The sequence below is a fragment of the Rissa tridactyla genome, chromosome 7 (genome assembly GCF_028500815.1).
Source record: "Rissa tridactyla isolate bRisTri1 chromosome 7, bRisTri1.patW.cur.20221130, whole genome shotgun sequence".
In the NCBI taxonomy this organism is placed as follows: domain Eukaryota; kingdom Metazoa; phylum Chordata; class Aves; order Charadriiformes; family Laridae; genus Rissa; species Rissa tridactyla.
The window spans coordinates 20,307,164-20,329,684 of record NC_071472.1 but is presented as its reverse complement, the minus strand read 5'-3'; the positions used below and the strand labels follow the sequence as shown (position 1 = coordinate 20,329,684).

Here is a 22,521-nt window from a genome sequence, read left to right as displayed (position 1 = left end):
TTTCTCTGCTGGTAGAATTGTATGTACAAATGTGTGGTACATAAACCTTTTAAAATATTTATATCCAATTTTATGTGTAGAATGGAACTAATAAATACATATAAATTCCTGGAAACACACCAGTGATTTAAGGCAAAAATGCATGCAAAAAAATACTTTTTGTGATTGTAGTAATGCTCACCGATCTCTGTAAAGGGTCGTGGTCTAATTGCCCAGAGAAATGCATAAGCATATAAGGAGATATTCTCTATTCCAAGGAGTTTACAGACTAAGAACTATCTCTAAAGGTAGCAGTGTAATATAACAGAAAATCATTTAAATATGTATCTGTGTATACAGGTATATATATTTATGCTTATATAAGAGAACTTACACTGTGAAATCCATACATTCACATTTTGAGATACACTGAATTCTCATCCGAGTGTAAAAATCTATATTCACACTCATGCAAATCTTGCATCTGATTTTTGAAATAAACTATAACTAATTCTTCTCGTTATGCCTCCTAATGAGCTAACATCTTGTAGGAAGAATTAAATCATTTCTTGAGTGATGTTAAGATACTTTTGCTGTTTTTAAATTAAAGTGTTTCACCTAAGTGAGATGTCACGGAAGCAGGAATAAAGATGATTTGGGGAAAAGCAAACAGGACCAGTGTGATTCTTAAAACAGCAAGGCAAAGATGATGTATTAAGAGACAAAACAGAGGTAATGTGTAGATCTGTGATAGGCCTTAAAGGTGAGAATAAGAAACGTTAATTTCTTATCTTAAATTTGTGTTTCTTCCCCTACTCTTCAATGAGGAGGTTCAAACAATCAAATAGCAACAGCTGACTTCCCTCCCTGTTTGCATATGTTGAAAAATATAGCAACATTTATTGGTACCCTCCTTTTCTTAAAAGACTTCATTATATAAGAAAAGAATCAAATGTCCAACAGAAACCACTGTTTTGATTTTACTTCTTAATCATCATCTTAATGGCATTTGTTATAGCAATTAGTTTGATAAATCACCAACTGAATTAATAAAAGGCAACAGATTTTACTAAAATCCTGAAATCATAAAACAGGATTTATCCTGTCAGGTTCGCTATTAACACACTGTATATTTATACCCTCCGTATTCTGTGAGTTCTATTTTATCTGAAAGCTTCTGCAGTGAACGCTAGATTCAGGAGTTTCACATTAGTACCTTTATCAAGACTGTTGATGATTTTGCAAAAAGGAATTTTAAAAATACAAGTTCGCATGAAAATTTTCTTCAGAATATCTAAGAATTTTCAACAGGAAAAGTATATGAATGTGTTCTTGATGAAAATATTGTATTAGCAAATTATTCTGTGTTTAACTTTGTGAACTACGTAAAGAAATACTTGATCTCTGGAGACTTTTGTAGAACTATGCCATATTCGTTAAACGAATATTTACCATCGTGATTTATTCCAGGTTCAATTCTACAAGTCTTGCACAGGTTAAAAACTATTAACTTCTGCAGAAAATCTTGTGCCAGATTGGCAAGAAAACAAAATGCACTTGGCACAAAATACCCGAACTTAGTTGTCTGACATCTCGCATGTGAGTGAGTGGCCTGATCCCAGGAACGTGGAAATACACAGCTTTTATTTCCTGGACAGTAACCTTTAGCTCAAACTCCATGGATATTCTGTTTTGTTTTGGTTTGTTTTGTTTTGTTTTTTAAATACCAAAGACTTTAAAATCCCATGAAACTCAATTCTCTGAAAATCAGCTGCATTTGCTGATATCCTTTTTTTCATCGTATTTGTTTTTCAACTGCAATATTTTAATAATAAAACCCATTTTTTCTTATTCTTAACTTTTTTTCCAGCTATTGCACCGAATTAGAAAAGTGATCTATAGTAAAGCTTCATATCATAGAAGCGTAGCTTCTGTATCAAAAAAAGGCTAAAAATGACTCTAATGAAAATGCATCAATAAATTTCAAGTCCCATCATTGCCAATTGAACAAGAATCAAGGAATGAATAGCCTGAGATTGGTTCATAAACTGTTAACATGTTGAGATCTGCATTTTCTCTTGTGTATTCCCAAACTTGTTGTGCCCTTTGGAAAAGAAAATAATTGTTTTTGACATTATTTGACTGACTTGGTTCAGGCAGGCCATAATTACAGTGTTGATCAGGTTTCCAAAGACTGCTTGAATTCAAGCAGGAATACAACATGTGGAAACATGATGGTTAATCGCAAACAGATACACTACACAGAATTTTTTTCCCCAAGTCTCATTCTATGCTTCACTGAAGTTACTTCAAATTTACAACTGTGTAAAGGTGAAAAAACATAGTAACAATGTAATTACCACTGGAAAAAGGCTGCTAGTAGCAGTGGCAGAGAAGCTCACTGCTTAAATACTATTTAAGCATACAAAAAAGTGCTTGCATATGTTTTGATCAGTACAGAATCAGTTTTCTAACTCTTAAAAAAAAAAAGCAAAACCACAGCAGAAGAAAAACAAGGCCTCTCTTCTCTTGTGAGACATTTGTCAGACTTATGAAGGCCAAGATGCAAAGCATGAAAAAAAATCTTTGGGGGAGGAGGGTTGTTCTTCATGTCTAGTCAACGTAACTTTCAGTGCCCCAACAAAATAGCAGAGGGAGAACATTTACTGAAAAACTAGGAGCGGGAATGAGGAAAAGAACCAGTAATCCAAAGAAGAGAGAGTGAAGCAGGGTTTATAATAAATAAACATCTGTCACAGTTGAAGAAGATGATGAAAATAGGATGACAGCAGGAACAGATTTAAAACCATAACTTTAAGAGATGAGGGGAAAAAATTGGATATCCAATTGCCATGATGACTCTTCAAATTGTGTTCCAGAAGCAGTAGGAGCACAGAAGAGGGTAGAGGATAAGAACCATAGGGAATAAGAACTGTATTTAATTTTGAAAAATAAAAGTAGTGGTTATACTGGCTGGGAGGCAATCAGAAATGATAAAAGTAATAGTTGGACCTTTAGGATTATAATTTACAATCTTGATGAGATCTTTAATGGCTGCTTCTGACTATCCTATTTTGTTTCCTTTGGATCCAGAGTTATGGAATAGTAACTACTTAGGTATCATCAAAAGTTAGATCAACTTATTAACACTCAATCTACTTGGCCAACCACACATGAAGGCGAAATAAAAAACAGGTCTATGCAGAAATAATCTGTATATGCTGTTGTTATTATTTGTATTATCACTATATCTGATAGCTTGATCAAAAGCCAATTATTCATTATGGCAGGTTTGTACAAACAAGATTTACAGGCAAAAAAAAAGATCAAAAGATGACTCATGTATGTGGACTTCAAGTCAAGAGGCAAAACAAAAACAATAAGGGATAATTGGTAAACCCGTAGTAGCAGTATGATCATTGCACCCCAGCTGCTGAGCTGGTCGGAGGTGTTTCTAGCAATCCTTGCTGGTGAAGGTCCCAAAAGGAAGACTTGAGATGGAGATCAAGCAGAAGCTCTTAGAAGTGTAGACTTATATCATGGACTGATCGGAGGAAGCCTGTATTTCTACAGAAAAAAAAAAAAAAAAAGAACAGATAAAGTAATGTGGATAGATCACAGAAGCTCTTGGAAATGAAGGCAAGGTACTTAAGTTTGACAACTGAATGTAATGAAGTAGGAGTTGGTGGATGGATTCATGAACGAGGTTAATGTGATGAAATAACCAGATAGGAAAAAGACGTCTATTGCAACCGTCTGAATCAGATATGGCCTATGTAGATATCTTTATATATGAATATTCTACTTTAAGGCTGTGCTCAAGTTATGGCTACAGACTTGACATTGACATGGTTTTGATTTTTTCTTGACATAGTAGTCCTGAAAACTGAAGAGTTTTCAGTCTTTCCTTTTGCTTATTTGTAATTTAAAACAACTTGAAAACACAGAAGCAATTAATTTAAAATAGAGGATTTCACCCCTGAAGAATTAAATGAAATTCAAATTCATTTATGACACATTTTTGATTGCTGATAAAGTTTTTTGATGGTTGTAGCTAAATTTTTTCTCCCAGATCCTAGTTATATGTAAGTTGATGGGAAAGAAGGGAAGAATAGCATTCCAAATAAAGCACGATCAAAGTAGGTTCTCATGAGTTAGTTTCAGTGAATGCAATTATACTTTCTTTCTGAAAAGCTCTTTAGGAATTCACCAGGCAAGATGGACTTCATACAGAACTCACAGAAATGGATCACACTTCGCATGACAGAAAATATTATCAAATGGTTTGTCAAGTGTCTTTTTCTTATATTTTTTCATTTTTCTTTATTTAAAAATTTCTTAAAGTCTTTTATCTTTTTTTCCTTCATAAGCAATTTTTACTTTTTAGGATGTAATTTTTTCTTTGGAATTCAAGATTTCTGAATTCTGTCCAATGTAATTTATATATTGTAAGTCTGTTCACTTTGATAATGAAAGAAAAAAGAGTATAAAATAAAACTTTGTTGTATTTTCTTTGATAGAAGAGCTCTTTTGATCCTTAAATTACATTGAATTTGGTTTAAGGTCATTGAAGTCAATTACATCTTTTATAAGCTAACAAACCCCGCAAAAACACACACACTTTCTTAGTACTCTTTTTAGTTTACCATAGTTAATGGTTTTGTAGATTGTGACTGAGAGATAAGTCAAATGACGCAACTATTGTTGCAAGTGCACCACTCTCTCTTCCCAGTGATATATAACTGTTATTTTTTGTGTGCATGGCTCATTTTTAGGATCCTGCCGAGTACAAGATCATAAACTAAGAAGCTTCAGTGAAATCCAAATCTCACACGTATTGTCACTGAATTTCAGCACTGCTGTGATGGACATACCTTGTGAGAATACTTTTTACTGATGAATGCAAGCATTTACATGAATTCATGTGTGCATTCTTCTGGGCTATATATTCCTTCCCCTTCCAGACTGTAGACCAAATTTCAGTAAACCTAAATGCAAGCTTTCGGGAAGCCTACCAGCAATCACAAAACCCACCATAGGATGGAGGGGCACTGTCCAGACTTCCACTGCCTCTGAAGGGCTTTCCTTTATTCTACAGTAACCACCTGCTTTGCTCTTGGTCTTCCTTCAGCGGAGACCGTTGTGTGAGTGGAGGACTTTCTGACACAAACAAGTCAAGATTAAGAGGGAACGGTATTTTTTTTATAAGCCAGCGGTAGATACAGATTTAGATTTTGGTAGTTTCTGATGTAACCTGCTAATTTCCCTTGTCATATGAAGCGTTTCTTTCTTCCAATTCCCTACTTACTCTGCGCTTTGGTTCTCTGTGTTTTTATGGAAATGCTGTATCTTTGCCCTTCCTAGTTAAGATACTCTCTTAAATGTTGCCATTTCAAAGCTCATTATATAGTTGGGAAGCAGGATACATACATAGGTGTTGAAGAACTAACTCAGCTCAGATTTATCGTACCTTTGATTGACTGGGGAAATGACTTTCAGTTGACATCTGAGCCAACAAGTTAGCTGAAATAAAATTTTGCTTAATACCTTTGCATCAATAATCTAGGCACAGCATCATTGATTGAGAAAGTCTGATCAATAGAGTATTACTGACTGCCTAACTGTAACTTTGCCAGACTTTTTTGTTAATTCTGCTGATGACCTTCGTACCACTGCTTTTCAGGTTCACCGTTTTTTCCCCTTTGAAATTCAATTTGCTCCATTTGCTATTATTTAAGGAATTTACACATCCAATTGATTTCATTCTACCTGATACAATATGAGTTTAGGATATAAAAGATTGTGCATGTTTGGGACAAAGCTTCTGCAGCCCCAAATTAGAATCTTTCTGAGAAACTTCACCTCCAAGAAGACGTAATCCATGGGAAGAAAAAAGGGGACTATAAATCATTAATTTTAACCCTGTGGATGCCATGGAATTTTTGTCTTGAGATTTACAATGTGTATAGATGATATAGCAAGTAAAAAGGGGAATGATGATCTCAAGCAGTCCCAGATGGCTATCATTCAAGACTAAGAAAAATATTACATAAATAATGAAAAAGATTCCAAATCCTAACTAATCAGTCGAATAGGAACCCTCCATTCTGTCCTTTTACATATTTTCTCTTTCAGTCCATTTTCATTGTGATTTATATTAGCCCTTGTTTCTGTCTTTGTGACGTTGTTCAAGCTACCTCCATTCACACTTTGATGGAACAAAACAACTGCTTCTTTGAAAGTTATTTAGCAATTTGGGATTGCTTCATTCAATGTCCCCTCAGGATACATAATGCTTCCCTTATGGACAGACAAGACTGAATGCAATGTCTATATGTATTTGTCTTATCTAACTACACGTTGAGCAAAATGCATCATTATTTTGCTACTACTCTGACATAAATTCTTAGGCTGGGCTATGTTTTCATAGTTATGAAGATATTAAAAGCAAAATATGGTAAAACACATCCTTTTTTTTTCTTTTGTTTTGTTTTTTTTTTTGTAACGATTGCCCTATCAACATTTTATTGCTTGTGGAACATACATACCACCTAGCTCTATATAATTTTCCAATACATGGAATTAGATCCTGTGCAAGGTGTGTGGAGCGTGTAATGCAGCACAGGGCAAGGAGGCTAGTAAACTGGTTTATTCTGGCTGCTCCCAAGTCTCCATTTAAAGCTCTTCAGAAGCCCAAGAAGGTCCGAGCAGTTAAAAAACTTCTTGTTAAAATGAGGGCAGCCTTAATGACATTATTTTTCTCCTTGATATCCTATGGAGAGTCCAACCATCATTACAAGGTTTTCCATAGTCATGGGATCTTCCCACCATTGGCTATAAGAATTTTCTGAGTGCCTTTCTACTAGCTGCATAGCACAAAATGTCTTTAATATTCTGTTTGGGCCAGAAAATACAGACCTTCCTAGTAAAAGGGTATCATATTACCCCATTAATCTGCTTGACCTTGATTTTAGAGTGAGATGAAGGCATCTGTATTCCATTTAACTGACTAAAGAAAATGTCACGTCTTGGGAGATGGCCAGATTTACCCACCTTCCCACCTAGCTGAGCACTGAGCAGGGCAAATAAATGTGAGAGTATTAATGTTTACACGATTCAGGCTTGAAGGTACATATGCTGCAGGATTGTTTAAAAGTAAATTAAGTTTGGAGAGATGCCATTCAGGTTAACATTAATATTAATGTTGGGGAAAAGGCAGTGACGTCATTGAAACTTGCTAACTGTATATAGTGTATTAGATAATGGTATTAGCTCCAAGACAACATTCATTCATACTTCATGTTAACGTATCGAAATATATGCTACTCAAACCATTTTTATTTAAGGGCTAGATAGCTGCCATAAACAAAAAATTAATAGAACCGTTATATATTAACCCATAAATAATGACATAAAAAGCCTAGTACCTTTACAAATTCTAAATATTTTGTTGATTAGTTTCTCAAAATTAATTCTATTTACCTGAAATATAGACAGAAAATTACATTCATGTAGTGTTATCCAACTTTAAAAATATTTTTTTCATAAATACTGAAATTAAAACAATCCCCTTATATGTTCAGTAATATAATCAGACCATCTTTACCATTTCATTATCCAATGAATATTAAACTGTTATTGTATGCACTCATAAGGTGAGACAACTGGTAAACATATTAAAGCTTGCCGTTCAAACAAAGTCAGAAGAAACTGAATGGTGCTAGAACTGTGAATCAACTTTAAACCTGATTAGGGAATGAAAAGCCTCCTGTTGAAAAAAGATTTAGAAGCAGATCTATAGAAAATAGGTCATTTATAAAATCCTAGGCTAAAGATGAACATATTGCTAAGACTTTGATCATTTACATGATTTTTCTTGATGTTGTACTTCATCTGTTCTTAAAAATCAGGCATCTATTTTTGATGCTAACATTCTGGTAATTTTCAGATGCTCAGGCATGTTTGCTATCTGAAGAGAAATAGAAAGCTAAAAACCACAAAACAGGTGGAAGGTTGTATCTCAAAAAGTTCCCAGATTTGCACTGTGTCTCCAGAATAGTCTGTTTCTGGATAGTGACTTTTGAAAAATTTCTCAAAATTCGGAAATACTTAAAATATTTTTTGGGGTATTGATAAGATAATAGTTTAAATGCTTTTAGTCACTGTGCTGACATTGTAAATGAAAGCATAGTAATGCCGTTTTGTTGATCATTTAATCAGTGCAAAGTATGGCCCATTTATCAAATTTTATTGTATCTACCTAATGCCTGATTAGAAATATAAATAGAATTTAGCAAGTCCTGGGGAGAGTGGATGGTGCAAGGCTCCCCTCTGTTAACGCATTATTTAAAGTGGTTTTAATTATGGAACATATTTTAGTTCTGTGTAATAGTGAAACAGTAGGGTCGGTGGCAATTCTTCTTAGCACAAATTGTTCTAAATGCTGGATTATAACTGGGTGTGATGTCTCCTGTAATGTGTTTTGTTTTGGTTTTTTTTCTGCTGTCTTGTTACCTTTTTTTACATTGAGCTTTAGGATATGCAGTATTTGAAAATCCGTACTGAAGTCAATAGGTAAATAAGACATGGACTGGTAATACCTACGATTCCAGGATCTGACTCTAATTTCTCGAAAGCTTTGCAATGCTGTTTCCTGGGCCTTCCATTTCATTAGTTATTCATCATCATAATGACTGTATTTATTATTACTGCTAAAAATAGGCAATGATGGCAGTATTTCATCTAATGGATTCACTTTGTCCCTGCTTGAAAATGTTGATCTGTCACTTACAGTAGGTTTACAAGGCTGCAATATTATCTTAGTAAAGCTGTTTGTACTTTTAATTTTCTCATAGTTGGAGTATTGTAGGCTTTTTTTTACATAGAACTACCAAAATCAGATTTCTGTTTGGCTTAACTTGGAGTAAATGTGCGTAATTTGAAGATCTGCCTCTAAATACCATTTAAGTGTAACAGATTAAAATTTTATTATCAGATACTGTGATTTTGGACCCTTGGGTTTGTTTAGTCCTCTGTTTTTTAATTAGCAGTATAAGAAAACTTTCTGGTTTCAAATAGAAATATATTCCCAAGAGGGATTAATCAGCCTCCATAGTATACCTTATAGAAAAAGGTGATGAAGCCCTTCAATTTGAGGTTTGATGGTCTGAACATGTTATTTATATATTAAAATGTACATAGCTTTTTAAAAAACCCTGTGAACAGTGAAAGGGATTGGTTAAAATGTTTGATTTAAAAAAAGGACTACTCATACAGCAAAAAAGCAATTGCTTATTCTTCTGATCTTGTCATTTCACATTTTTTCAGTAGCTCTGGAGCTAATTCTCTTCTCTTAGGCACAAGTAGCCATGTTCTGAGGACAGAAAGAGGAGATCCAGGCTGCACTTTAGAAATTAATTCATTAGAATACTGCTATGATTTAATTTTCTGAAACATCCCGAATTCTTGTAGTACCACCATACCTACCTTTGCTTCTCCCCTTCTCTGAGAGCTAGAGAGCTGTTGAAAGTCCCTAAAATTCCCTGAGCATTGAATTTGCGTCTTTATGATAGACAGCTGTGAAATAGTCTTAAAGATCAGTGTCAGGGAACATGCTAAAGAAGGAACATATTAGGGGAAAGATTCCAGTTACGTGGTTTGAGCTATATATTTATACAGCTTGAAGAAGATGTAATGAATTAAGTGGACCCTAAACAAGTCTAAACTATGCCAAGAACCCGTTTAGTCCATAGATATGTCATGCCACAAAAGGGATTTTTAACCATTGCCTAAACCTCAACTGAAATATGCAAACTGTGGAATGTCCAGCATCTTCTGGGATCCATTGGCATATCTGCTGCACAGCTTTTGCATGCTTTACCAGGGTACGGGAATGGTCAACTTAATGTGACCATTACCATATGTGACTAATACTAACCATGAATGTAATGGTTTTACAAATAGGACTATACATCTCTGCTTATTCTGCAACTTTACACAACTCATGGATCCATGAACCAGGGGTTACAGGGTCATTTCTCTATCGCTTGTGGGATGTAGATGCAAACCACCCCAAATAAATAAATAACTGGAATCAAAGAATCGTTGGCTGTCTCCTGTTATGATGTCAATGACATGATCCCCATTGTGAACCAGAAATATAACTGACATCGATAATTAACACTGGGTCACACATATCTATCTTGCATTAAAAGAGTCATCTTCAAAATGATTTTACAAGCTTTATGTTTGTGCCAAAAATATGTATCACAGATATATGAGCAATGACCATGTAGCTGGCAAAGTTTAAATCTTCAAATGCCCTTCAAAGGCATCCTGCTTTAAACTCTATGTAAGACTTTGTGCAGATCAGTTGCTATGTTCTGGAGACCACAGAGGTCCTTCAGACTACTCCAACAGAGCTCTCACTAGATTCCATGAGAATCTGGCTGTCTTGAGGACTGGAGTTGAGCCCTACTTTAAATGTACTGTTTCCCCTCAGCATAGGCAGAGGGCTTTCTTGAAGCTGGGACTGCTGGTCTGATGAAGGTTGCTACCTTTACTTGAAAATCTGAGATTCTTTTGTCCAGAGATCACACCTATAGCAAACTATCATTTCTTGCAATCATCCGTTCTGTATATTCCCATGAATAATGTTATCTGCTTCTCTTTTTGATGCATAAATGGGTCAACTGAGCTTTTATTTGCTCATGCTTGAGAGTCATAAACACATTCTAGTACCTCATGGAATAAAATGCCAAATGAAGCAAGATAAAATTTATTGGCAGTGGAACTTAGGTTCAAAAAAGAACGCCAGTATTTACAAAACTCCTGAAATGTTAAACAGGCTCATCTTTTGAATTATGCTTGTAAAAACCTATTATAGCAGGTGTTCAATATATATGTTTTTAATGAATATAAGAATACAGTAACTGAACAAGATAACTTAACTTGGTCGTCACCAAATGTTAGATACATCTTGTCCAGAAAAATGTTGTGGGAGCTTGCACTTACCCATGAATAGCTTGAAAACTCACTTCTGGATCATGAACTGCAGGTTTGTGACTTTGGGGAACTCAATTATTTGACTTATCCAGAAAAATTAACTTGTGAGACGGCCTTTATCATCAGATTTGCAACTTCTATTTTTCAGGCTATTGACTGGCTAGGGCAAGACCTGTTGACCTCAATAGCTCTTCTTTGTCCAGAATTGTCTTTGTTCAGGTTTGGAAATGTTGGACAAATAGAAGAAACGTCTAAGTCTCATTTTCAGTATATCTACACTTAGGTATATAGAGAAGTTATTGCAAGTTAAACTAGGGTATAAGCTTTAGCATTGCACTATTTCTGAGATGAATGTATGTATCTATAATGTAGTCTAAGCTAAATGGCAGATAATGTGATTTAGTTTGTCCCTCAGTATAACTATGGTGTGGGTAAAGCTGTGGAAAAGCAATTCTGAAGGAAATACCTCCCCTGGAGGGTTAGCAGTACGAAGAGAAAGTTGTATAAATTGACGCTGGCTTTCAATACTATTTCCTTTGGGATTTTCATGTGGGTTAGACGATTGCTGGTGGTTCTCTGTCTTTTACCACTTCCTCTACACCCACATGAAGAAATCTGACTGCAAAAGTATGTGTCAGGGACTTCTATGGGATAGAAGTGTAGAGCTGGAGAGGTTTATCTTTCCTTTACACTATTAGAATCTCAGTTTATTAACTCAGATTGTTGATAAATAGCTTAAATCATAGTGAAGAAAGACAATTGCTTATGTCAAAATATAAGCAGACTTCAAAAGTTTTGCAATTATTTTTTCCAGTGTATTTGATAAAATAGAGTCCAATTGTTTCTGAAAGTTTGAATACTATTATTTGTAATAATAGTAATTATTCTTTGTAATTCTTAAATACTTAATTCCTTCATTTCAAGTAATTTGTTATATACAGACATAGTGTATAGACATTATGTATGTCTCCCTCTAAAGGTAAGAGTGTTAATTTTGTTGCTGCAAGATGCAAATGCTGTGTACTAAAGTGAATGGGCTGACTGAACATACAGTAGAAGGACCGAATATACCTTCAAAGCAAAACCTCACAGGAAATGTCAACGATTAGTGGAGGAAATTCACTGATTTTTGATGGTTTAATGGATGAATGAAGAAGCCACAGAAATTTGGGGTTATTTTTCCTCTCTGCGACATTTCTGGGAGTCTGTAATGCACCCAGCGTTTGGAATGAAATTGGAAGAAATAGACTGGATGTCTGGAAGGAAAAAAGAAAACCTGGATAATTACTGTACCACAAATAAGGAAGTAACATGTAAGAGACGTCCTTTTTTAATTTCTATACAGCGAAGAGTTACAATACAGTATTATATAACATGGTTAATCCAAGGGATCCTAGCATGGGTAGTGAGAAAAGACTTTGTCTACATCTACAGGAGCAAGTAAAGCAATGCGGTAGCGATGGGCTTACAAGGTGAAACAGGTTGGACTGAAGACTCAGTGTCCGTCCTATACATTCCAGGGTGTTTGCTTTGTACTTGCCCTAGTCTGGTCACAAGGACTGAGCACCCATTAGTAGGTGGAGTACAATGCCTGAGGACCTGTAGGGCATGTTCAGGTTTGGTGTCGGTCAAACAAAATATGGTTAGAGGAACTTTGCAGTGCAAAATGTGGTCAGTAAGAATGATCAACTGATGTGCTTCAAAAGCACCCTCGTGACTAAAATGGAAGTATTTCTGCAATTGTCTCTCATGGGGGGTTGGCACCTAAAGAGGAAGCATTGCCAGTTCTTCCCAGAGAGAAGGGCTCAACAGCTGTTTAGCCTTCACAAGAGGGGCTCAATATTCTTCAGAGGGTGTGAAAAGAGACACCCAACTCATTTTTATTTTACTTTTGTTTTCAGATAAGATGATCAGCAGAGGAAAAAGCAGCAGAAATACAATAATAAAGCACTATCCCACAGTGGAACTCAAGCATTTTGAGGCTGCTTATGATCCTTCTGAGGCCTGGCTCTGAAGGAAATGGCAATGTCTGTCTTTGATATTCGGGTTCTCTCCTTTCTGTCTGCTTTGAACCTTGCTGTTTCTGAATACTTTAAGAATGAAGATACAGCAGGTTCACAAACTTAAACTGTATTGTACTTTCTGGGTTATTCTTCGCAACTTCCCAGCTCCTGTCCTTAGAGTTGATCCCCTTTTATTCCCTACTTTTTTGCCTTTGCCCTCTCTCTCACCACTTTAATTAGAAGCTTTGGTTTGGAGAGATAAAGTGATTAGAATGGAGCCCCATTTCCACAAATGACACAAACCAGGGAACCTCGATGTTCTTCAAAAGGTCCTGATGGTAAGGCAGGATTTTTTGTTGTATTTATTTTAGCTGAGTGAATAATTCCTGTGGAATAGCTTTTCTGATGAGTTTAGATTTTGTTCTTTGCTCAAGTAAGATTTGGAAGTAGAATATCATTCATTGTGGAATTGTTGTTGCAATTTGAAGCCAATTTCCAGAAAATTAAATTCTCTTTTTCTGAGTTACCTCACCTTGTCTTGAAGTGTTGCTTCCATTTGTTGAGACATAGTAACTAATCAGTTTGTGCTTCTGTTCCCTTGTAAATTATAATTTTAGCAAGAACCTTAAGCTAATATTGCCAAAAAGGAACCTGCACTTCCTTCATCAGCTTTTCCTTTGTATCTGCCCTGGCCATATCTATTTCATTGTAGGTAAACAATGTCTACATTAAACTATAGAACTAAATTTGCCACTCTTCCTTTTGGCTAATCCTTTTTAATTTTCATTTCTTCTTTTTAAAACACCTCTACCATGCTGGGACCCTTCTCATCCAGACTGTGGGATAACAGTTTTCACCCTGAGCTTTCTTTTTTGTGCAACACTGTAGGTTAGGTATGAATCAGAACTGATCTTTAAGCTCTTGCCTTGCATTTGAAGTCCTAAGTGTCCAAACCTTGGTCCAAGTCTGGTTCTTCCAACCCTTTGACTCAGTACTCTGAGCCTTTATTTCAGCACAGGGATCAGGTACTTTCTGTAGGTTACATTTCTGTAAGATGAATAAGCAAGTGGAAAGTTACAGGATGCTTTTGTTCTGGATTTTTTAAGCTTCCAATTTATAAATAATGCTTCACTTTTCCTTTGATGCTTAGTTTTCAACCTCACCGATACTCGTCTGTCACTACAAAAGCTATCAAATGCATACTCAAGCAATAAATATCTAAAGTCCTTGGTGAAATTTTAGATTAAGTATTAGAAAGGTGCTGAAGATTAGGAATAACAGTTCTACTCATGGCTATGCAAAAGACAACATAAACACATCTTTACTGATTGCTAAGAAAACTAACAACTCCCTCTTTGCCTACCTTCTTCCTCTAGACGCTCATGCAGCTTGCTGGCTGCGAACTCACAAGAGTCTGAGCTCAGTCAGTGACATGTCAATCACTTGAAGAACAGCAGCGGGCAAACACCGTTGACTGCGGAACAGTACATTACAGATTTTGAACATTTGCTCCTGCAAAAACTTTCTGCATTGACTTTCACAAGCCAGTCTCTTTCCAAGTTCACTTCTTCTTACATATGGCGCTTCTTTTATGGCTGTGGTTCCACAATCTATGTCCTGCTTCAATGCTAAGCAATACGAATTTGATTCAGGTTTCTTTCTGTTAATTACTTAGAACATGGTACAAAATTCACACCTTCGTTATGCTTTTCTTCTGGCTAAAAGAGGGCTTCACTTTCTAGTCCTGTGTTTACAGTGTGTTTGTAGTGTGTTTACAGTCTGCCTGTGGGATTCGTAATACCAGCTTTAATGCATCATTTAACCATGGCCATAGCTTTTAGGTTCATTCTAAAAAATACCAGTTGTCTTCTGTTTCCAAGCTTCAGTACAGAAGCTAGACATGCTTCTCTTCTTTTTTTAAAAAAAAACCTGCCTAGGTGTGTTTTCTGTGAGCCTCTTGGTTAGTCCAAAAGGGAATCTCCTCCTCAGCTGTATTTGGGATGTACAAACATGTGGCCTTGAAAAGTGATGACTGTGCAAGACTTCACTCTCTAGCTGTTTTCAGCAATAATTCCCCTAGGCTATGCAATATGGCACTATTGTAAGGCCTTTTCTTGGGCCAATATATTTACAGGTCTAATGAAGGAGTCCTGTCCTTGGGAAAAATTAACCTGGCAAGAAGCGACTTGTTTGTTATGTTCTGTTATAGTGGCTATGACAAATGTTAAGAGCCAGTGAAGTGTTGACAAGTTCTTAGTCATAGCTTGCTGCCTTGATTTGGTGTAATAGCGCAAGCAGAATGTCACCCTACACTTTAGCTTCTTGTTTTGCTCTGTCTATAAATATATTGCAACATTACTGATACTGGGATTGCTACCCATTAAAAAATAATGCTATAAAGGTGGCATCCAAGCCAATCTTGGCACTGCAGATTGAAAACAAATAAATGCACAGACTGAAAAATAGCCAAGTCAGTAATGGGGATAAATCACCTATAGAACAACACACGGAACAAGTAAAGTAAATAAAGTTTCCTGGCTTACTTCTTTCCCTTTCTATATAAATGCTAGGAGGACCTGATCTAGTGCAAAAGAGTAGCAAGGTACAATACCATTATCTCTAACTAATAATAATTCTTGTACTGTGTGTTTCTCTTTTTGTTTTTCCAGCTATGTCAATTGAAAATCCTACAGTTTACCTCGTGTGTGTAACAACACAAGTTAAACTGCTAGGATTACACCCATCCTCCTTATTGCCTATGGCAATCTCTTTTCCCCATTCCATTCAAAATTCAATTTAGTAAATATATTTTTGTTTGGAATACTGTCATCAACAGTGGGACTACAATTCACCCCATGGCTTACCTAGAGAAGGTCAGAGATGCTTAGCAGAGCTTAGGAATTGGAATATGCAGTTTAAGTGGCTTTTTGCCGCTGGTGTAAAATGTGCAGTGAAGATGTTACTACCCAACCACCTTGGTATCCACCCTAATCTTTTTGTTTTGTTCTGTGCATTTTGTCTGTATGCTGCTAGCCATAGCAATAGCACTCTTTTCCTTTCTATTTATGCATTTTTACAAAACTTGTATGTTGATATGTTTTACCTCTGGTATTCCTTGAGCAATACTATCATTCTTTCTCACAAGCATTTACCATGTCATAGCTCTGTCTTCTGGGATGCTTTGTTTTATTTTTGTCTCTCAAAACAACAGTTCCTTCCCCCAACAAACAATAGCGAAGACACAAGCATTTTATAATTCACTCTCTGTATACTTCACTGTCCAAAACAAAATAAATGTAGAATCTACATACAAAATGTATTCCCCCTCCATGCACCCTAAGAGCTCTTGTACAGTATTGGAAGAGTGATCAATTACTGGTATGCAGCCCCCATAATAATGAGCAAGTACTGGGACACACTCTGTCCGTTCACCCAAGATAATGATCGAGTTGTGGTATAGTAAACACATTCTGCATCCATCCATGGGATGTCATGCCTTCTTTATAATATAAAGGGAGCGATCAAATATAGAGATATACAAATACTGCCAGTACCACCCAGGCTGGAGATGATGGTGTACGCGGATCTTGATTAAATAGTCCTTAGCAGGTACATTGCTGTATCGTGCAGCTACTCAAGCAGTGTTTTCAGTAATGTGGATCAAATACTATTCTGCATAAGATTAAGCTAGAGTATTCTATTAAATGTCTTTTTTTCTGGTGATGATTTTCAAATTGGCTTTCTAACTATGCCTACTTTAATATTTTTCCCCTGTACTTACCCCAGTGTCTCACAATCTTTTATTCTGTATCTGATCGTCAAGTGTCCTGTATATAGTGCTTGCTAAAATATTTCTCTCACTTTAATTGATTGTTCATTTTGAAAGAGAAAGAGGGAAGAAGCATAAAACACACAAGCACACTGCTTCTGGTTCTCCCATTACCTTTAAAGTTTGCTTTAGGTTTTTAAAATGTATTTTCCCAGCCAAAAATATTATCATTTTAAAGGTTTTGCTTTTCTCTTTGCTAATTTTGCTGTATGTCTGCTATTTCTTTGTGGGAGATGTGAAGAGAAACTGATAGGGAAATTCCATTTAGTCTTTAAAAGACATGCTGAGTGGGTGGGTGACTTAAACATGAACTAGAAACATCATTCCTTTAGTGCTTATTCTAACTGCATGAAACTGTTGCAAGTGTGTTGACTGATTTTGATAGGAATCCAGTTTGAGCTTTAAATAAAAAGATATCATGTTCCTCAGTCTAATCTATGTCGGAACCAGTTACATTGGTCTTGCAGAAAGTCATCCTGTTGGGGTTTCTGGAAGCCCCTTTCTAGAGATCCTTCATCACTAAACAGGAATCTTGTCAGGTTAGAAAACAGGCTTTCATGAAGCTCTTCCAGCTCCCTGTTTGTTCCTCCTGTCTTGTGCCACGGCTGCAGTGAATGCAATACTTCTGAGTATTTTAAAAGTACTCAGAATTAGTCCAGCTCCACTCTGCCTGATATTAGTAAAAAATGTTAGTGCTGATTTCAGCGTGAGCTGATTTAGGCTAGGAGACTGAAAATAAAAAGTTATGACATTTTGCCAATGAAGTTTGGGGTTGAGCAAGAACTAAGGCACACAGTGGCCACTTATCTAAGCTAATTGACAGAGTTGTAATAGAGTGACCACTTTCTGTATCCATCCATGGAATATAATGCACACGGAGTTTAGTTTGGGACTTGGATTTGAAAGGAAGGTTTTTTCAAATCCCTCTAAGTGGCCTCAAAACAGGAATAGAAAAGCAGAAAGACTGAGGATTCTGAAACCCTGAGCTCTGAAGAGGAGACACGTACAAAGGATTATGATAAATAAAACAATGAATGATATAGAGAATGTAAATCAGTCTATTTCTTTGTCCTTTCTCCTAGTAAATGAGCATTTTTACAAAATGTAGAGATACGGCAGAATGTATTGCCATAAGACATCATTGAGGCCAAGAGCTCAGCAGGATCCTAAGAAAGAAACAGGCATTTACATGGATAATGAAAAAATCTACAGTTTCAGTGTTTTTTTAAATAAAGTATACAGCTCCTATTGTTTCACAGCATTAGCCAACTACTGAGAAAGGGAAGAAACTTCCCCTATGGCCAAGTTATTTTTTAATTATCCACTCTGGGATTTCTCATACTTTCCTCTAAGGCATCTTTTACTATCCTCTCCCACCACCAGTGCCACCAAAAGTGCTCTTTTTAACAAGATGGCTGCCTCCAGAGGTAGGTTCTCCAAATGCCAATTGGGATTACTCTCTTCAGTTTCAGGTGTCTTATTTATTCAGACAGGGTTGGATTCAGCAATATCTATTACAGCTAAAACCCCCAACTTTTAAATTTAGAATCAGTAAGATATTTTTATCAATGTAAAATAACGATTGTACAATTTTTGTTTTACATTTAAGGGTGTTTTCTTTTTTTTTTTTAATTTCAGAATGCTGACCTGAGCAAAAATGGCTGTGATTGTCTTTTTCAACACTGGTAGGTCTGAAAGAATTAAAGAACCACTTTCTTAACTCTTCATTTCTTATCTATGTATAAAAAATCTAAATAACTGTAGCTATCTGTTTCTTGAAACAAATAATTCAGTGCTTGCTTCTCAAAAGACATCAGAGAAGCTCGGTGCCAGTATTCAGACCTTCATGAGCAACCTTTTGGTAGCAAACCTATTTGTGAGATAGCTTCCCACAAAAGGAAAGAGAGAGTTTCAGAAGAAAAATGTTTTCAGTTTGAAGCTTTCACAAGGTGTATTAAAAACAAAGGGAGGAAAAAAGTGATTTCTAAATACTTTGCCAGTATCTTAATATGTATTCTTTAAAGAAATCTAATGGAAATTCTAGACTATATGTACGTTTTACAAACATTTAAACGAATGTCTGTGTCTAATCTCAAGTGCATTTGATTAAAAATAGGACAATTTTGATGTTCCATGTTCAATTATTAAGCAAAAATATTCAGTTATCAGATAGTTAATTAAGTGGAACTGACTGTATTCATTAAAATATTTGTTCCAAACAAATGTATTTAACATTCAGATATTATGCAGAATAGGTGACAATTGCATATCTCCATGGAGATCAATAATGGGATTCAGATCATTGTGTAAAGAGTCTGCAAGTTTAATGCAGAGAGAATGTCATTATTATTTCTCTCTTAATGATGGTCATTATGCGCAAACACTGATTGAATTCCATTTGTTACCTGCATTTGAGCTGAGAGGAATAATTACAATTTAAGTGTCTCCATTAAAATTCATAAAAGAATATGAATGCAAAAATTATACTTGAAACTGACAAAATATACTTTGAGGATATAAATTGTGTTTTCTGATAGGCCTCTTAAAAGTATTAAAAATAGCTTCATTTTAATAAGATGGCATATAAAGATCATGCATTATCATCACCTTTATGTTAATTCTCATAATACATGACTAATACTAAAAAGTGAAGAAATTAACTTTTAAAAGTAGAAATTAATGAAACAATAGACTACTTGTCATACAGCCTACTGGAATGGATACCTCTATATTTGGGTTATAGTCACCCATCTTCATAATACACAGTTAACTCATCAGATGCTGTATATTGTGAAGATTACCCTGCCACGTTTTCTATGACATGTTTCAATATGGTTTTTTGCTAATTAAATTGGATATTATTAGTGCAACCATTTATTCAGGAAAACCTTCTACGTGTGCTATGATTTACTGCATCGCACTGACTGCTCATTGTACCATGAGAGTGATTCAAGTGCTTACTACAAGTACTGAAGGGCCTGATCCAGGACGGTGCTCAGCCTTTCAATAGTTCTTTGTGCCTCTTGACTTCTTACTGAGGTGCTTAGTCCTTTATAGGATTGGATCCTTAAGCTATAATTATTAATAGCAGCAATACTCCTGAGAGACTGCCTGATGACATATCTCCCGAAACAGTAAATGATAGCAGAAGACACTTCTTGCCATCTTTACATACTGTCTAAGAGATGACAGACTGGCTGGTGGGAGTAAGGTCTCTTTGTTAAGGGGTATGTTAGTGTGAAACACTTCTACCCATTATATTTTCCTGAGTAAATGCGTAGGATCCTTCTGATGGGACCTTCAAATGGTTGTTTTCATTTTTACCAATGCTTTGTTGAGTATAGGCACAGCTATTTTAGGTAAGTTTATTGAATACATTCAGGCAAGTTGTTCTGGGTGATCTTTTCATACGTGCAGTTCACTTTCTGGGATGAGCAGGTGATCTCTGGCTATTGGCGTTAGGACCGAATTTTGCCTTCTTTTGCTCTGGGTGGTTGTGGTGGGGACTCAAGATGCCTTTTGGCAGGGCACATACACGTTGTCACAGTATTATTTAGGTTGACAGCAGAAATCTGTTAATTAGATTATATGTGGATGTTCTGTCTTCCTGATTATTTGTCAGAGTTAAGACAGGAAGTCTTAAAAATAGTTGAAAAACCTTCACAAAGACAAAATACTCTGCTCAAAAAGAACAAAAAAAAAATTAAACCAAAGAAAAAGCCAGGATATTTACAGCATTTCAACTTGTATTTTTTCCCTCTAATCTTTATCTGGCATTTTACTATTAAAATTAAAAAGGAGAGTCTAGAGTTTTATAACTATTTAACACTTGGTTAAACACTATTTAAGTATCTGTCACCAGGCAAATGTTTCCCTATTAAGCGAAATTTATGCTAAAATGGTTCTGATTAAGAAGTAGTCATTGCCATTTACAGTTGGTAGACTAAACAGTTTCCCTGGAAGATATCTCAATTAAGTGGCTGTCCAAATGAAACCTGTCACTATTAAATGGTGTTTGCTACACTATTATACTTTACTGTTATGAATGATGGGATTTAAAATATAACTTGCTTAGTTACTAAACAGTAAGAACTACTTCACATGTATAGCTTTCATTCTTAGAAAAGGCATGAACAAATTGTGTATACCACCTGGTTTAAAATAAAACTCAGGGTTTAGCATTAATCAGTAACAGCTGAATATGCATGATTATTGGCAGAGCAAGTTTGTAAAATTGGCTTTGCTGAACTGGGATGAGAGACACAGAGGTGACAGTGCACATAAAGTAAGGAGTGAGCAGTTTCATGTAAATAAGCTTTCTCTGTCCAACCTAGAATCTGCAACCATGGAAAAATTGGATTCTGCAAACCAGAGAGTTCTTGCTGATTCAGTGGGCAAAGCTTCAGAGATCCATATCCTCTCTGCAGTGCCTCCTCCTCTGGACAGAATCCTAAAATGATTTTACAAGAATTCATTGCAACTCAAAATCCTCACACCTTTGCTGTAACTTTATTAGCTTTTAAAGCACTTGCGATATAGCTAAAAAACATGCTATAAGAGTTACTAGAACTTTGATAGATATAATAAGCAATTATTATGGGACTGACATTCTAAATGGGAAAAAAGACCTCTGTCCCTTTTAAAGAAATGTAGAATACTTACCTTACAGGAGTATAACTGTGCTTCACAGTCTAATATGTGAATTTGACCTAAGCTTTTGATTCTCTCAGCAGCTACTAATGGCAGTTCAGATCAACTGGTATTAAATCACAAGTATAAAAAAGCATGGGGAAAATAGCCACCAATTGAATTTCTTAACTAGTTACTCCTGATTGACCTCACATTCTCCTGCTTGAACTGCTGTTTCTCAGGTATGCAAATCTCTCCTTGATTGTATACTTATGGGTAGGCTACTTCCTAAATCCTTAGGGGAGTAAAAATCCTTTTTCACAAACGTCCAAGCTAATCAAACACTACCTTCTCCCATGTCTTATTTCTTGTTACTCTGACATGGCAAGAGAAGTTCAAGGCAACAATAATTGCCCTTATAATGCTTTTGGAACAATTCAATGCATGTAGGTCAGGTAATGAGAAGTGGATGGTTTCAGAAATGAAAAATCATACTTAATCGCTTTTTAAAAAAGGATTGAAAATGACTTTCTTAAAATCAAGTCATACCATACTGCTACAAGGTGTTTTCTTTTGGTGACATTTCTTTATTTGATAGTCTTGTGGTTGAGTCAATAAGAACTTGAGAAATATATTCAGTATACATTACGAGTGAATGCAGCAAAATACCCCCCAAAAAATTACAGAATGAGATCACCCTCTCCCCAGTCACTGCTCTTTTCCATTTTGAACAAATTGTAAAACAGAAAAACGTCTCTGTTCAGTTTGCATGTGCACTGATGGCTCTGTGTCAAAAACTGAGGACCCTCCCCTACACAGACCTTTGGAAAGTAAACACAGTGGTCTATACAAGTAACCAAATAGATTTTTAAAAGACCCAAAGATACTAAATTTTCAATAATTCTGATGGTAGGAAAATCTGAAGTAATGAAGAGTGCAGATTTGATACATCCTTTCTATTAAAAGCAAAATATTCTGCTGCAGAGGAAGGATGAGTCCATACAGTCCTTTTCCCGTATTCCCAGTAATTGTAGAGGAAGAATCAAGAATGCATAATCAAGTTTGCTCTAATTTAAG

At 35.7% G+C, this 22,521-nt stretch overlaps 1 protein-coding gene across 4 annotated transcripts in view; it reads left to right on the top strand.

The window, feature by feature from the left end:
• The window catches only part of FIGN (fidgetin, microtubule severing factor), a 318,372-nt gene that overhangs the window by 150,537 nt on the left and 145,314 nt on the right, over positions 1–22,521 (top strand). For 3 of the 4 annotated variants that reach the window (XM_054207894.1, XM_054207889.1, XM_054207893.1), the window contains exon 2: positions 18,454–18,500. The gene's annotated coding sequence lies outside the window, so the exon portion shown is untranslated. Of the gene's footprint in view, positions 1–11,962; positions 12,297–18,453; positions 18,501–22,521 lie in introns of all 4 variants that reach the window. The other variant, XM_054207890.1, reaches the window with a different exon arrangement.